Below are 14,868 nucleotides of genomic sequence, written 5' to 3'. Positions count from 1 at the left end.
CATCACTGCTATGGCCGAACACACAGACAATGACACAGAAACAATAAACCAAATAGCAACAGACAACAAGGTGTTCACATCAAGATAAGCCTAATTTGGGCAAGGCATGGTGGTTCAAACACCTGTAATCCCAGCACTTTGGAAGGCTGAGGTAGTCAGATGGTTTGAGCCCAGAAGGTCAAGACCAGCCTGGACAACATGGCAAGGCCCTGTCTGTACAAAAAATATAAAAATTAGCTGGGCATGGTGGCGCATGTCTGTTGCCCCAGCTACTTGAGAGGCTGAGATGGGAGGATTGATTGAGTCTGGGAAGTCAAGCCTGCAGTGAGCCATAATCTTGCCACTGCACTCAGCCTGGGTGACAGAGTGAGACCCGGTTTCAAAAATAAATAAATAGGCCAGGCGTGGTGGCTCATGTCTATAATCCCAGCACTTTGGGAGGCCGAGGAGGGTAGATTACCAGGTCAGGCATTCCAGACCAGACTGGCCAACACGGTAAAACCCCATCTCTACTAAAAATACAAAAATTAGCCAGGTGTGGTGGTGCATGTCTGTAATCCCAGCTACTCAGGAAGCTGAGACAGCAGAATCACTGGAACCCAGGAGGTGGAGGTTGCAGTGAGCCGAGATCATGCCACTGCATTCCAGCCTGGGTGACAGAGCGAGACTTCATCTCAAAAAAGAAAGAAAGATGAAAGAAAAAGAGAAAAGAAGGAAGGAAGGAAGGAAAGAAGGAAGGAAGGAAGGAAAGAAGGAAGGAAGGAAGGAAAGAAGGAAGGAAGGGAGGGGGAGGGAGGGAAGGGAAGGAAGGGAAGGAGAGGAAGGAAGGGAAGAAAGAAAAGGAAGGAAAGGAGGAAAGAAAAAAGAGGAAAGAAAGGAAAGAGACCTATGTTGATTTTAAGAGTAAACAACAAGGCATCTGACTGGGAACGAGTAAGAGTTCCACATTTTGATTCAACAGAGTGGTAATTTGCTATTCAGGGGTCAGAATATTCAGGATAGTTGCTATTCTGTGGTCTGCAGCAAAAGGATTTAATGAAAGAGGATTTCTGTGAATTCACTGGCTGTTTAAGGAATTGGAGAAAACTGAGTTGGCAAATGGGGAAAAGATATTATAGGCACATGATGTCACCTTGGAAAAGGTCGTGAAGGCAAAGGCAGGCCCTCCCTGGAGCACAACATAGTAATGTGTCTCCTGGGGCTGTGTCATATGCCATCCCTGTGAGCAGCACAGGGGAAGGTGAAGTGCACTTGGATAAGGCAGAGGTGATTGACTAAGAAGTAGGAGGAAGTAAATGACATTAAATGTTGAACTTCATTGGGGTCTGCTCCTACACATTTCTTTCCTGCTTTTATTTTATGACATGCTGTTAACTCTCAACTTTCTTTTTTTTTTTTTTTTTTTAAGATGGAGTTTCGCTCTTATTGCCCAGGCTGCAGTGCAATGGTGCAATCTCAGCTCACCCTGCAACCTCCGCCTCCAGGGTTCAAGCGATTCTCCTGCCTCAGCCTCCCAAGTAGGTGGGATTACAGGCATGCACCACCACGCCTGCTGATTCTGTATTTTTAGTAGAGATGTGGTTTCTCCATGTTAGTCAGCCTGTTCTCAAACTCCCAACCTCAGGTGATCGCCGGTCTCAGCCTCCCAAAGTGCTGGAAATACAGGCGTCAGCTACCATGCCCAGCCTTAACTCTCAACTTTCTATCTCCAAACCTAATCTCTCCCTGAATCTCAAACTCATTTCCAGCTGCCTCCTGGCTATCTCCACCTGGACTTTTGCACAGTCATTTCAAACTCACCATATCCAAAAAGGAACTTCCTTTTTTTTTCTGAGACAGAGTCTTCGCTCTGTCGCCCAGGCTGGAGTGCAGTGGCTCGACCACTGCAACCTCTGCCTCCCGGGTTCAAATGATTTTCCTGCCTCAGCCTCCTGAGTAGCTGGGATTACAGGAGCACACCACCATGCCCCGCTAATTTTGGTATTTTTAGTAGAGACGGGGTTTCACCATGTTAGTCAGGCCGTTCTTGAACTCCTGACCTCATGATCTGCCCGCCTCAGCCTCCCAAAGTGCTGGGATTACAGGTGTGAGCCACCGTGCCCAGCTCCAAAAAGGAACTTCTTAAAGTGTCTTTTCTTCCTGTATGTTCGTTTTCTCAGTCCATTTTTAATTTTTTTCCCCGATTTATTGAGGTATAATTGACACGTCTATATTTGTTGACAACTATTTATCAAGTGCCTACTCTGTGCCACTCACTGTGCTAGGGCTGGGATAGAAGGATGAGCAAGACCAGACATGGTTCCACCCCACTGCCTTTTCAATCTAGAGAAGCAGACTGCCACCAAACAAATAAGCCCAGCCCAGCATGGTGGCTCAGGCCTGCAATCCCAGCACTTTGGGAGGCCAAGGTGGGAAGATTGCTTGAGCCTGGGAGTTTGAGACCAGCCTGGGCGACATAGTGAGACCCTGTGTCTACAAAAAAATTAAAAATTCCCTGGGTGTGGTGCTCGTGCCTGTAGTCCCAGCTACTTGGGAGGCTGACATGGGAGGATTGCTAGAAGCCCAGGAGGTTGAGGCTGCAGTAAGCTGCGAAGGCACCACTGCACTCCAGCCTGAGTAACAGAGCAACACCCTGTGTCAAAACAAATGAACAAACAAACCCACAATTACATATTTCCATCTATGATGATAAAGGAATGGAGGTGAGTGCCATCCGAGAGTACAAAAGGGGAACTTGAGATCTAATTAAGTAGAATTTTACCCACCCCATCACCTATGCTAGAAAACTGGATGTCATTCTTTCCTTTCCCTCGCTTACTGTACAAATAAAACCAATCACCTCATCTTGCCTATTTGACCCCCTAAGTATTTCTCAAGCCCGCTTCCTATTTCCCTTCTTCATTATTCTAGCTGAGACTGTCACCCTCTTCTACTTGGACCGTGCATTACTCTTTGATGCTTTGTACGCTTTCCCCTTCTGCTTCACTCTACCACCCCACCATAGCTTTTCATACTGCCTCCAGGCAGCTTTATTCAAGACCTATATCTGACCATGTGGCTTTCCTGCATAAAGCCTTTCTCATTTTGTGTTAAAAAGTCAACTTCACTTTTAAATAAATTAATAGATTTTATGGGGGAGAAGTATAGTTTTAGGTTTACAGAAAAATTGAACAGAATGTACAGAGAGTTTCAGAATACCCATGCTTTTTTTTTGAGACTGGATCTTGCTAGGTCACCCAGGCTGGATTGCAGTGGAGCTATCTTCGCTCACTGCGACCTCCACCTCCCAGGTTCAAGCGATTCTCCTGCCTCAGCCTCCCAAAGTGCTAGGATTACAGGTGCCCGCCACCATGCCTGGCTAATTTTTGTATTTTTAGTAGAGGTGGGGTTTCACTGTATTGGCCAGGCTGGTCTCAAACTCCTGACCTCAAGTGATCAGCCTGCCTCAGCCTCCCGAAGTGCTGCAATTACAGGCCTGAGGCGCCTGGCAATATCCCTATTATTAACATCTTGGATTAGTGTGGCACATTTGTTACAATTGATAAATCAGTATTGATATATTATTGTTAACTAGAGTCCATAGTTTACTTTAGAGATTAGTCTTCGTGCCATTTTTTTCTTCTATAATTTTACTCTTTTTTGTTTGTTTGTTTGTTTGTTTTGAGACAGAGTTTCACTCTTGTCATCCAGGCTGGAGTGCAATGGCATGATCTCGACTCACTGCAAACTCCGCCTTCTGAGTTCAAGTGATTCTCCTGCCTCAGCCTTGCAAGTAGCTGGGATTACAGGTGCCCACCACCATGCCCAGCTAATTTTTGTATTTTTAGTAGAGATGAGGTTTCACCATGTTGGCCAGACTGATCTCGACCTCAGGTAATCATGAGCCACCATGCCTGGTTAATTTTCCTCTTTTCAATGTCATCAATTTTTGCAGTACTTTTTTTCTTCTGCTTGTTTTAGAGATGGCATCTCACTATGTTGCCCAGGCTGGAGTGCAGTGGTGCAATCAAACTCCTGGGCTCAAGCCATCCTTCCACCTCAGCCTCCTGAGTAGCTGGGACTACAGGTGTGCACCACCAGCCTGGCTAATTAAAAAAAAAAATTTTTTTTTTGAAGACAGGGTCCCACTATGTTGCCCAGGCTGGTCTCGAACTCCTTAGCTCACTTGTTTGGATTTTGATTGGGATTGCATTGAGTCTATAGATCAAGTTGGGAAGAAATGACATTTTAACAATATGAGTCATCCTGTCCATGAAAATGAAATATCTCTTCATTTATTAATATTTAGATCTTCTTGATTTTGTCATCACAGTTTTGTAGTTTTCCTCATGTATATCTTTTATACATTTGGTATAATCTGTATAATCCAACCATATGTTGTCTATAATAAACTCACTTTGGATACAAAGACACAAGGAAGTTGAAAGGAAAATCATGGAAAAGATACTTTATGCAAATAGTAACAAAAATAACGATGAGGTGGCTATATTATTATCAGATAAATAGATTATTTCCAAGCATGGTGGCATGCACCTGTAGTCCCAGCTACTCCAGAGGCTGAGGCAGAAGGATCACTTGAGCCCAGGAGTTCGAGGTTGCAGTGCACTGCTCTCCAGTCTGGGCAACACTGTGAGATGCTGTCTCTAAAACAAACAAATAAACAAACATTATAAGTCTAAAGTTACAAGAGATAACAAAGGATATTACATTTTGATAAAACTAATTTTTTAAGAATATGTAACAATTGTAAACATATACACATCTAATAACATAACTCCAAAATATATTAAGCAAAAGCTGACAGAATCAAAGAGAGAAATACAATAATGGAAGAATATATATATATATGTTTTGGTTTTTTTTTTTGAGATGGAGTTTCGCTCTTGTTGCCCAGGCTGGAGTGCAATGGAGTGATCTCGGCTCACTGCAACTTCTGCCTCCTGGGTTCAAGTGATTCTCCTGCCTCAGCCTCCCGAGTAGCTGGGATTACAGGCATGCGCCACTGCGCCTGGCTAATTTTGTATTTTTAGTAGAGATGGGGTTTCTCCGTGTTGGTCAGGCTGGTCTGGAACGCCCCACCTCAGGTGATCCACCCGCCTCCACCTCCCAAAGTGCTAGGATTACAGGCGTGAGCCACCACGCCCGGCCTGGAGGGATACATTAAAGGGAGTTCTCCAATACAATAAAGGGAGTTCTACAATAATGGTTAGAGACTTCAGTAACCCACATTCGATAATGAATAGAACAACCAGACAGAAGAGTAATTAGGAAAGAGAAGACTTGAACAACCCTATATGCTAGTGAGACCCAACAGACATGTACAGAACACTGTACTCAACAAGAGCAGAATACACACTCTTCTCAATGCAAATGGAATATTCTCCAAGAGAGACCATATATTAGGCCACAAACCAAATTTTAATAAATTTTAAAAGATTGGACCAGGTGCAGTGGCTCACATCTGTAATCCCAGCACTTTGGGAGGCCAAGGCAGGTTGAGCTCAGGAGTTTGAGGCTAACTGGGGCAACATAATGAGACCCCATCTCTATTTTTTAAAATAAAATAAAACATTGTATCATATTGTATTATATCATAGCATCTTTTCCACTTACAATGAAATGAAACTAGAAATCAGTAACAGAAAGAGGCCAGGCACGTTGGTTCATGCCTGTAATCCCAGGACTTTGGGAGGCAGAGGCGGATGGATCACCTGAGGTCAAGAGTTCGAGACTGGCCTGGCCAACAAGGTGAAACCCTATCTCTACTAAAACTACAAAAATTAGCTGGGCATGGTGGTGGGTGCCTGTAATCTCAGCTACTTGGGAGGCTGAGGCAGGAGAATCACTTGAACCCAGGAGGCAGAGGTTGCAGTGAGCTGAGATTGCGCCACTGCATTCCAGCCTGGGTGACAGAGCGAGACTCCGTCTCAAAAACAAAAAACAATTAAAGAAGGAAAACTGAAAAGCTAACAAATATGTACAATAACACATGCTGAAACAACCAACAGGTCAAAGAAGAAGTCACAAGGGAAATAAGGACAGATATAAAAATAAATGGAGAATGGAATAGAATTGAGAGCCCAGAAGGAAACCTTCCTATATATGACCAATTACTTTTTGACAAGGGTGCCAAGACCATTCAATTTGTTACATACAGTCTTTTCAACAAATGTTGATGGGTATCCAAATGCCAAGAACGAAGTTAGACCCTTACCTTATACAATATACAAAAATTAACTCAGAATGGACCAAAGACCTAAACTTAATAGCTAAAATTATTAGCTATTAAAATTTAAAACCCTTAGAAGGAAACAAAAGGGAAAATCTTTATGACATTAATTTGGCAATGATAGCTTGGATATAACATTAAGAGCTCAGGCAACAAAAGAAAAAATAAACTGGACTTCAAATAAAAACCTTTAGTTCAAGGCCGGGTGCGGTGGCTCATGCCTGTAATCCCAGCACTTTGGGAGGCCAAGGCAGGTGGATCACCTGAGGTCGGGAGTTCAAGACCAGCCTGACCAACATGGAGAAACCCCATCTCTACTAAAAATACAAAATTAAAATTAGCTGGGCATGGGGACACATGTCTGTAATCCCAGCTCCTCGGGAGGCTGAGGCAGGAGAGTCGCTTGAACCCGGGAGGCAGAGGTTGCAATGAACTGAGATCACGCCATTGCACTCCAGCCTGGGCAACAAGAGCGAAAACTCCGTCTAAAAAAAACAAAAAACAAAACTTTAGTTCATCATAGGACACTATCAAGACAGTGAACAGACAACTCGCAGAATGGGAGAAAATACTTGCAAGCCATATATCTGATAAAGGATTAAAATCCGGAATATATAAAGAACACCTGGCCGGGCACAGTAGCTCACACCTGTATCCCAGCACTTTGGGAGGCTGAGGTGGGTGGATCGCTTGGGGTCAGGAGTTTGAGACCAGCCTGGCCAACATGGCAAAACCCCGTCTTTACTAAAAATACAAAAAATTAGCTGGGCATGGTGGCAGGCACCTGTAATCCCAGCTACTCAGGAGGCTGAGGCAGGAGAATCACTTGAACCCAGGAGGCAAAGGTTGCAGTGAGCCGAAATCGTGCCACTGCACTCCAGCCTGGGCAACAGAGCAAGACTCTGTCTCAAAAATAAATAAATAAAAATAACAAATGTTCACTATAATGTGGAAAAATTGGAACCCTATGCATTGTTATTGGGAATGTAAAATGTTGCAGCTACTCTGGAAAACAATTTGGCCATTTCTCATAAAATTAAATATAGCATCACCATATCATCCAGTGAATCCACTCTTAGGTCTATTCCTTAAAGAAATGAAAGCAGGGACTCAAACAGATCCTTGTACGACAATGTTCATAGTGGCATTATTCATAATAGCCAAGAGGTGAACACAACCCAAATGACCTTCAATGGATAAACCAATCAACAAAATGTGGAAATAACTGGAATGGAAATAATGGAATATTATTCAGCCATAAAAAGAAATGAAGTTCTGATACATGCCAAAACACGGATGAATCCTGAAAACATTATGTGAAATGAAATAAGAAAGACACAAAAGGACAAATATTATATGATTCCACTCATATACCTAGAATAGGCATATTCATGGAGACAGAAAGTAGAATAGAGGTCAGCAGGGACTTGGAAGAAGGAGAATGAGAAGTTATTGTTCAGTAAGTACAGAGTTTCTGTCTGGGATGATGAATTTCTGGAAATAGTGGTGATGGTTACCAAACATTGTGAATGCACTTAATGAAATGCCACTGAATTATATTAATACACTTAAAAATGATTAAAATTGTAAATTTTATGTTATGTATATCTCACCAGAATTTTTTTAACTTCCAATTATTTATTCCTAATTTATAAGAAAGCAATTGACTTTTGTATATTAACCTACCTGCAACCTTCTTATGATCACTTTTTGTTGGTTCTTTGGGATTTCTTTATATAAATAATTATGTCATCTGTGAACAAAGACAGTTTTATTTCCTCCTTCCCAATCTGGATGCCTTTTCTTTTCTTGTCATATTGTATTAGCTAGAACCTCCTGTGCAACGTTGAATAGGAGTAGTGAGAGGAGACATTCTTGTTCCTGATCCGAGGGGGAAAGAATATAGTTCCTCACCATTAATTATGATATTGGTTGTAGGTTTTTTGCAAATATTCTTTATCCAGTTGAGGATGTTCCCCTCTATTCCTAGTTTGCTGTGAGTTTTTACGGTGAATGGATGATTGATTTGGTGAAATACTTTTTCTGCATCTATTGAGTGAAATACTTTTTCTGCATTGGTATGATTTTTCTTTGTTAGTCTATTGATGTAATGGATTATAGTGACTGATTTTCCTGTCAAACCAGCCTTGCATACCTGGGATAAATCTCACTTTGTCATAGCGTGTAATTCTTTTTATACATTGTTGAATTCTGTTTAAGTTCATATGTACTGCTATAACAAAATACTTGAGACTGGGTAATTTAAAAGAACAGAAATGTGTTCACAGCTCTGGAGCTAGGTAGTCCAAGATCAAGGCACTGGCAGGTTCAGTTTTCTGGTGAGGGCTACTCTCAGCTTCCAAGATGGCGTTTCATTGCCTCATCCTTCAGAGGGGAAGAACACTGTGTCCTTACATGGCTGAAGAGGCAGAATGGAACAACGCTGAAGGCTGCAAAACCCCCACCTCTTAATACTCTTGCATTGGACATTTCAACATGAATTTTGGACAGTAATATTCAAACCATAGCAGATTTCATGTGCTAATATGTTGTCGAGAATTTTTATATCTCCAATACAAAAGATACAAAAAAGATACATTTTGTACATGGTAGATACATTGGTCTGTAGTTTTCCCTCTTGTAGTATCTTTTGTTTCTGTATTAGAATAATGCTGGTTTTATAGAGATAAGGAAATATTCCCTCCGCTTCTATTTTCTGGAAGAGGTTGTAGAGAAGTCGTATTAGTTCTTAGAATTCGCCAGTGAAAACACTTGGGCTTGATGCTTTCTTTTTCAGAAGATTATTGATTATTGATTCAATTTCAAAAGTAGATATAGGTCTATTAAGATTATCTTTCTCTTTTGGTGTGTTTTGGTAGATTGTCTCTCTCAAGGAATTGGTCCATTTCATCTAAGTTATCAAATTTGTGGGCATAAAACTTTTTTTTTTTTTTTGAGACGGAGCTCGCTCTGTCACCAGACTGGAATGCAGTGGGCCAATCTTGGCTCACTGCAACCTCCGCCTCCTGGGTTCAAGCGATTCTCCTGTCTCAGCCTCCAGAGTAGCTGGGACTACAGGAGCATGCCACCACACCCAGCTAATTTTTGTATTTTTAGTAGAGATGGGGTTTCACCATGTTGGTCAGGATGGTCTCGATCTCCTGACCTTGTGATCCGCCCACCTTGGCTTCCCAAAGTGCTGGGATTACAGGCGTGAGCCACCACGCCCGGCTGACTTTTTTCTTCTTACATGGCTATCGTAGAACGTCTATTAGACTTTTAATGTCTGTGGGATTAGTAGAGATAAACTTTTTTATTTCTGATATTAGTAATTTGTGTTTTCTCTTTTTCTTGGCTAGCCAGTCCAGACGTTTGTCAATTTTACTTATTGTTTCAAAGATTTCGCTTTTGGTTTCAGCTTTTATGTTTTGATTTTCTCTATAATTTTCCTCTTTTTAATGTCATCCTTTTTTTTCTAATTTTTTTTTCTTCTGTTTTAGGTTTATGTAATTCTTCTTTCTCTAGTTTCCTAAGGTGGAAGCTTAGACTTTTAATTTTACATCTTTCTTCTTTTCTAATGTATTCATTCAATACTATAGATTTTCCTCTAGCACTGCTTTTGCTGCATCCATACATTTTGATAAGTCGTATTTTCATTTTCATTTAGTTCAAAATATTTTTTTAAATTTATCTTGAGACTTCTTTGACCCATGTGTTATTTGGAAGTATGTTGTCTAATGACCAAATGTGGGTTTGCTGCAACCCACAAATTTTGATGAGTCATATTTTCATTTTCATTTAGTTCAAAATATTTTTTAACATTTCTCTTGAGACTTCTTTGGCCCATGTGTTATTTGGGAGTATGTTGTCTAATGACCAAATATTTGGTGGCTTTCCAGCTGTCTTTCTGTTACTGATTTCCAGTTTAATTCCATTGTGATGTGAGTATACCTTGAAGATTTTTACTCTTTCAAATTTGTTAGAAGTGTGTTTTATGCCCCAGAATATGGTCTATCTTGGCGAATATTTCATCTGAGTTTGAGAAGAGTGTATATTTGCACTCATTGGATGAAGTAGTCTATACATATCAACAGGTCCAGCTGATTGACAATGCCCTTCAGCTCAGCTATGTCCTGAGTCCATCAATTACTAGTAGATAGGTGTTGAGATATCCAACTATAACAGTGGATCTGTCTGGTTTTTCTTGCAATTCTCTCCTTTGATGGATTCCATATTTTGAGGCTCTGTTGTTAGGTCCCTACATATTAAAGACTGCTATGTCTTTCTGGAGAATTGACACCTCGTCATCATGAAATGCCCCTCTTACTCCTGGAAGTTGTGCTTGGCCACTTCGGACTCGGCCTCTGAAGCCTCCTCATGCCTGCGTGAAGGAGGTGGACAGCGCCTGGTTTTGTGAGGTTGGCGTACATGAGCTGCTGTTATCCACAGAGAAGCAGCCAGGGACTAGTGATGAAGTACTAAGTGTCTGGTCAGAGCTCTGGGCCTTATCTGTCTCCACGTCGACTCCCGCGATCGTTTTTGCCTTCGCTTAGTTTGTCGTCGAATCCACCTCGATGAAACCGTTTGCTTTTTCCTGTAAATGCTTCCCATTTTAGCAACCGCCGCTTGCAGTTTGGCCACAGAATCTAAGCTCTTCCCAGGTAATTTGCGTATGGTTTTTTCGTAGTGCAAAACTCTCTCCCGGGGCTTCAACGCCTCCCGCAGCTCGGCCCAGCTCCTCCTGAGTCCCGGGATCTGGGGCTGAGCCCCCGCCGCGAAAACCTCCCGAGCTCAGGAGATGAGCGGTGGACGCTCGGGCCCGGAGCCCCTCGGCTCCCTGAGCTCGCGCTCTAGCCGCGGCCGTTAAGGGTTTTGATCCGTTACCCAACGGCTGTCAAAAGAGGAGCACGACGTGAACTTCCACCGACAATCGTTTAAATACTGCAGGCGAAGGATGGGTTCTTATTGTGAGCACCTACTGAGCTCTGTTTAATATTTGGGAGAGGGCGAGGGTAATTTTTTGTTGTTTTGGGGTTTTTTGTTTTTTATATTTTTCGGTTTTTTTCTGTACCAAAAAGTGACTCTAATTAATAATTGCGAAACGTGTCTTCCTCCGTCTTTGCTTTCCGGTTCCTTCTGGCAAACCGGCAGCTGAGTCCAGATTGTGAACTTGAACTTGAACTTGCTGAAGAAACTCCGGGCGGCCCTCTGCTGGCCGCCGCCTTTGCCAGAGGGAGAGGCTGGAATCACCCTGTTGGGCACCATTTCTGGGGCTGGCACCTGTTGGGCTGCCCGGCCGCACGTACCTGGTCCCATCGGGGGCTCTGCCCACTCCACTGATGACGCGGGTAGAAGGGAGGCCGCAGGGACACTCTGGGTGGACTGGGCCGGGTGGGCACCCCCCAGCTGCTCGCTGTGGGGTGCGGCACCGAGGCCTGGTTGGGCTGCAAGGAGACCGACTGGGATTCCCGGGCTGGTGGCCGGGGAGACGGGGTAGAGGTGAGAAGCAAGAGCCCAGGAGGCCTCAGGCCCCAGCGCTGTGGGGTTGCCGTTGTCGTTCTGGGTGGAGGTCTGGCCAAACCGGCTTTTGCCCCGAGTGAGGAATTCCTGCTCTTTTTGGTGTTGGTGGGGAGGTCACTGTTCACAGCGGGGGTGGGGTTCGTCCCCTCCAGGCTAGTAGGGAGCTGGCTGATGCATTGCTGTGTTGCTGCCCTTCTGCCCTGTCTCCTGATCCTGTTCAGACTCTGGGTGGCTCCTTTGAGTCTTCTCAGGCTGTGAAAGATGGGAAAGGCAGGTTGCTGAAACCACTGCTGCTCCGCGCTGGCAGAGACCCTGAGCTGTACCTCCTGGGATGAAAGGAGAACCCAGGAGCAGGCAGGTGACCACGGCTTCCTCATACTTCTCAGCAAGTCCTGGATATCTTCCTGTCTGTAACCCATGGATACCATGAACTTAGTTTGCAGGGGGTCCTCCCAGTAGGAGAATGGCTGCACATAGCACTTAAGTTCCTCACCTTCATGACTCACATTCATCCATGGACCCCTCACACTGTGCTCTGAAGGGCCTCTCTTGCTGCAATTGACAATGAGAAATTTCTTCAGCAAGTTTTCACTCTCCGGGGACATGGAGGAGGGAATGGAATACATCCTGCTCAGTACCTGCTCCTATAGCTCCTTGAAGTTCTGTCCATCGAAAAATAAGGATCCATTTACCAATATATACAGGATAACTCCCAGATGCCATACATCCACCAGCTCATATTTGTGGCCCTAGAAGAATTCCAGGGCAGCCTAAGGGGACTGCCACAAAAGTTATCCAGCTTGTTGCGAAAGGTGAATTTATTCCTGAACCCAATCTGTGATGTTCATGTTAACATGGACAATACATTTCTGGTGACAATACACAATATCTGTGGACAATGCACTTCTGGTAACAGCTTGCACAGCAGACACTTTTGGTGGAATTTGCTTCAGGCCTCTTTCCTGCTGCTGTGAGCAGGTATTCACAAACTTCTCGATAGCGTGCTTTGTGATGAGTCAGAGATTCCTCACTATCGATCACAGCAAATACTTCACTATGTTGGGGTGATCTGAGCCTTCTTGGTTCCTACTTTGTGGATGGTGTCTGGAGGCTGGAGGAGATCTGCTGAATCTCATCAATGAACTTCACGGCCGCTGCTTTCCCAGTAAGGATGTCCCAGGCCAACCCCACCTTAGACAGGTTTTCCTTGATGATGGTCTCAAGGATCCTAGCTGCCAATAAGGGTCCCTCCTCAGCAGAGATGGCTGAGAGGCTCTGTGGCATGTGGGACTTACTACTGGGCTTGGAGTCAAGGTGTCCCAGGTCGGCTTAATTTTGGGAAAAGCTGGTGAGAAGCTTGGTCCAAATCACCTGAAAAGAAAATCACTTGCATAGTTCACCTGAAGAATGGATCTCTATAATGGAATCAAAACACAATGCTGGACAAAAATCAAATAAGCAAAAGCAACAAACTGAAAAGGAAATGCTGAGTAAAAAAAGAACTTAAAAATTAGAAAATAAAAGAAAACAGAACAAGAAGAACCAGTAACCTCAGCCAAGCCAGGGACTTATATACGTGCTTGGAATTCCAAAGCAGCCGTTCCTTATGAGGAAGAACTAAGCCTAGTAACAAGGCTGAGCATAATCTATGTGGCTTTCTCATGCTTTGGTCTCAAGAACTCTTTACTCTTAAAGAAAATATATTGAGGACCATAAAGAGGATTTTTTATTAATATGGGTTACAGTTATGAATATTTACCTTATTAGAAATTAAAACCTCTAGGATGCTTCAATGGCCTTTTCTAGTTTGAAAAGATAACAGGCTGGGTGTGGTGGCTCACGCCCGTAATTCCAGCACTTTGGGAGGCCGAGGTGGGCAAATCACCTGAGCCTGGGAGTTTGAGAAAAGGTATAAAAATGTTTGGCCTTTAAAGAGCCCACAATATCTACACTTAAAATATTTCATTTTTTCTTTAAACTCTAAATGATTGGTCTCAAAATGATGCCACAACTTAGCTGGCATTATGATAGTGTACAAGTATGTTCTGTTGGGTAAGACACAATAAGATTCATTATTACCATCTGCGACACTGAGGGGAAGATAGCTTTCATCATATTTTCTCATTTAAAGTTTTGCCCAGTTTCATTTGCATAGATTCCCCTCTTCCATGAGCTGCTATGTCAGTCTCAGTATCTTTCAATGTAGAGTTTGCAGCTATGAGTTGAGAAAGCACATTTTCTACTCTTTTTAAGTGAATAATCCACTGTGCCTGGTGTACCTCTCCTTCAGCATAGGATAGGGACTTCCAGGTACTGTGCCCAGTGTACCTCTCCTTCAGCATAGGATAGGGACTTCCAGGTACTGGACCCGTCACTGGCACCTCAGTGGGGAGAACCCAGATGCCCCTACATGATGTTTAAAGATGCTTTATATAATAAAAGTGCACAAATCATCAGCCCACAGCTTGGTGACTGTTCACATATTGAACTCATCTATTTATCTAGTATCCAGGTCAAGAAACAGCCATTACAGTCCCCCAAGATCCCACACCCCTTTTCCAGTCACTTTCTCTGCAGTGATAACCACTTTTCTGTATTTTGATAGCATAGATTCATTTTGCTTATTTTTGAACTTTACATACGTGGATTCATACAGTATTGGATCTTTTGTGTCTGCTTCCTTTGCTTAATTTGTTTTTATGTTTGTTTGTTTGTTTGTTTTGAGACAGAGTCTTGCTCTTGTTGCCCAGGCTGGAGTGCAATGGCACGATCTCAGATCACTGCAACCTCTACCTCCTGGGTTCAAGCAGTTCTCCTGCCTCAGCCTCCCAAGTAGCTGGGATTATAGGGGCCTGCCACCATGCCTGGCTAATTTTTGTATTTTTAGTTGAGACGGGGTTTCGCCATGTTGGCCAGGCTGGTCTCAAACTCCTTACCTCATGTTCCACCTGCCTCAGCCTCCCAAAGTGCTGGAATTACAGGCATGAACAACCTCGCCTGGTCCTTTGCTCAATATTTTTGTGAGATCCATCTATATTGTTTATTATTCTAAATGCTCATTGTGTGATTGTAACACAATTTGTTAATTTGTTTATTCATTTTACTGTTACTGGGCAGTT

The 14,868-nt window shown here is 43.2% G+C and overlaps 1 long non-coding RNA gene across 1 annotated transcript; it reads right to left on the bottom strand.

Annotated features, from left to right (window-relative positions):
- Positions 1-4,432: 4,432 nt before the first annotated feature.
- Positions 4,433-14,200, bottom strand: LOC129048319 (uncharacterized). The gene is made up of 2 exons (XR_008510556.2): positions 7,916-14,200; positions 4,433-4,643 (listed from the first exon to the last, which is right to left on the bottom strand). It is a non-coding gene; the product is annotated as an uncharacterized LOC129048319 (long non-coding RNA).
- Between the last annotated feature and the right edge of the window lie 668 nt (positions 14,201-14,868).

The sequence above is a fragment of the Pongo abelii genome, chromosome 8, assembly GCF_028885655.2.
Source record: "Pongo abelii isolate AG06213 chromosome 8, NHGRI_mPonAbe1-v2.0_pri, whole genome shotgun sequence".
Taxonomy (NCBI): Eukaryota; Metazoa; Chordata; class Mammalia; order Primates; family Hominidae; genus Pongo; species Pongo abelii.
The sequence above is the reverse complement of the archived record's forward strand: the minus strand, read 5'-3'. Positions and strand labels throughout refer to the sequence as shown.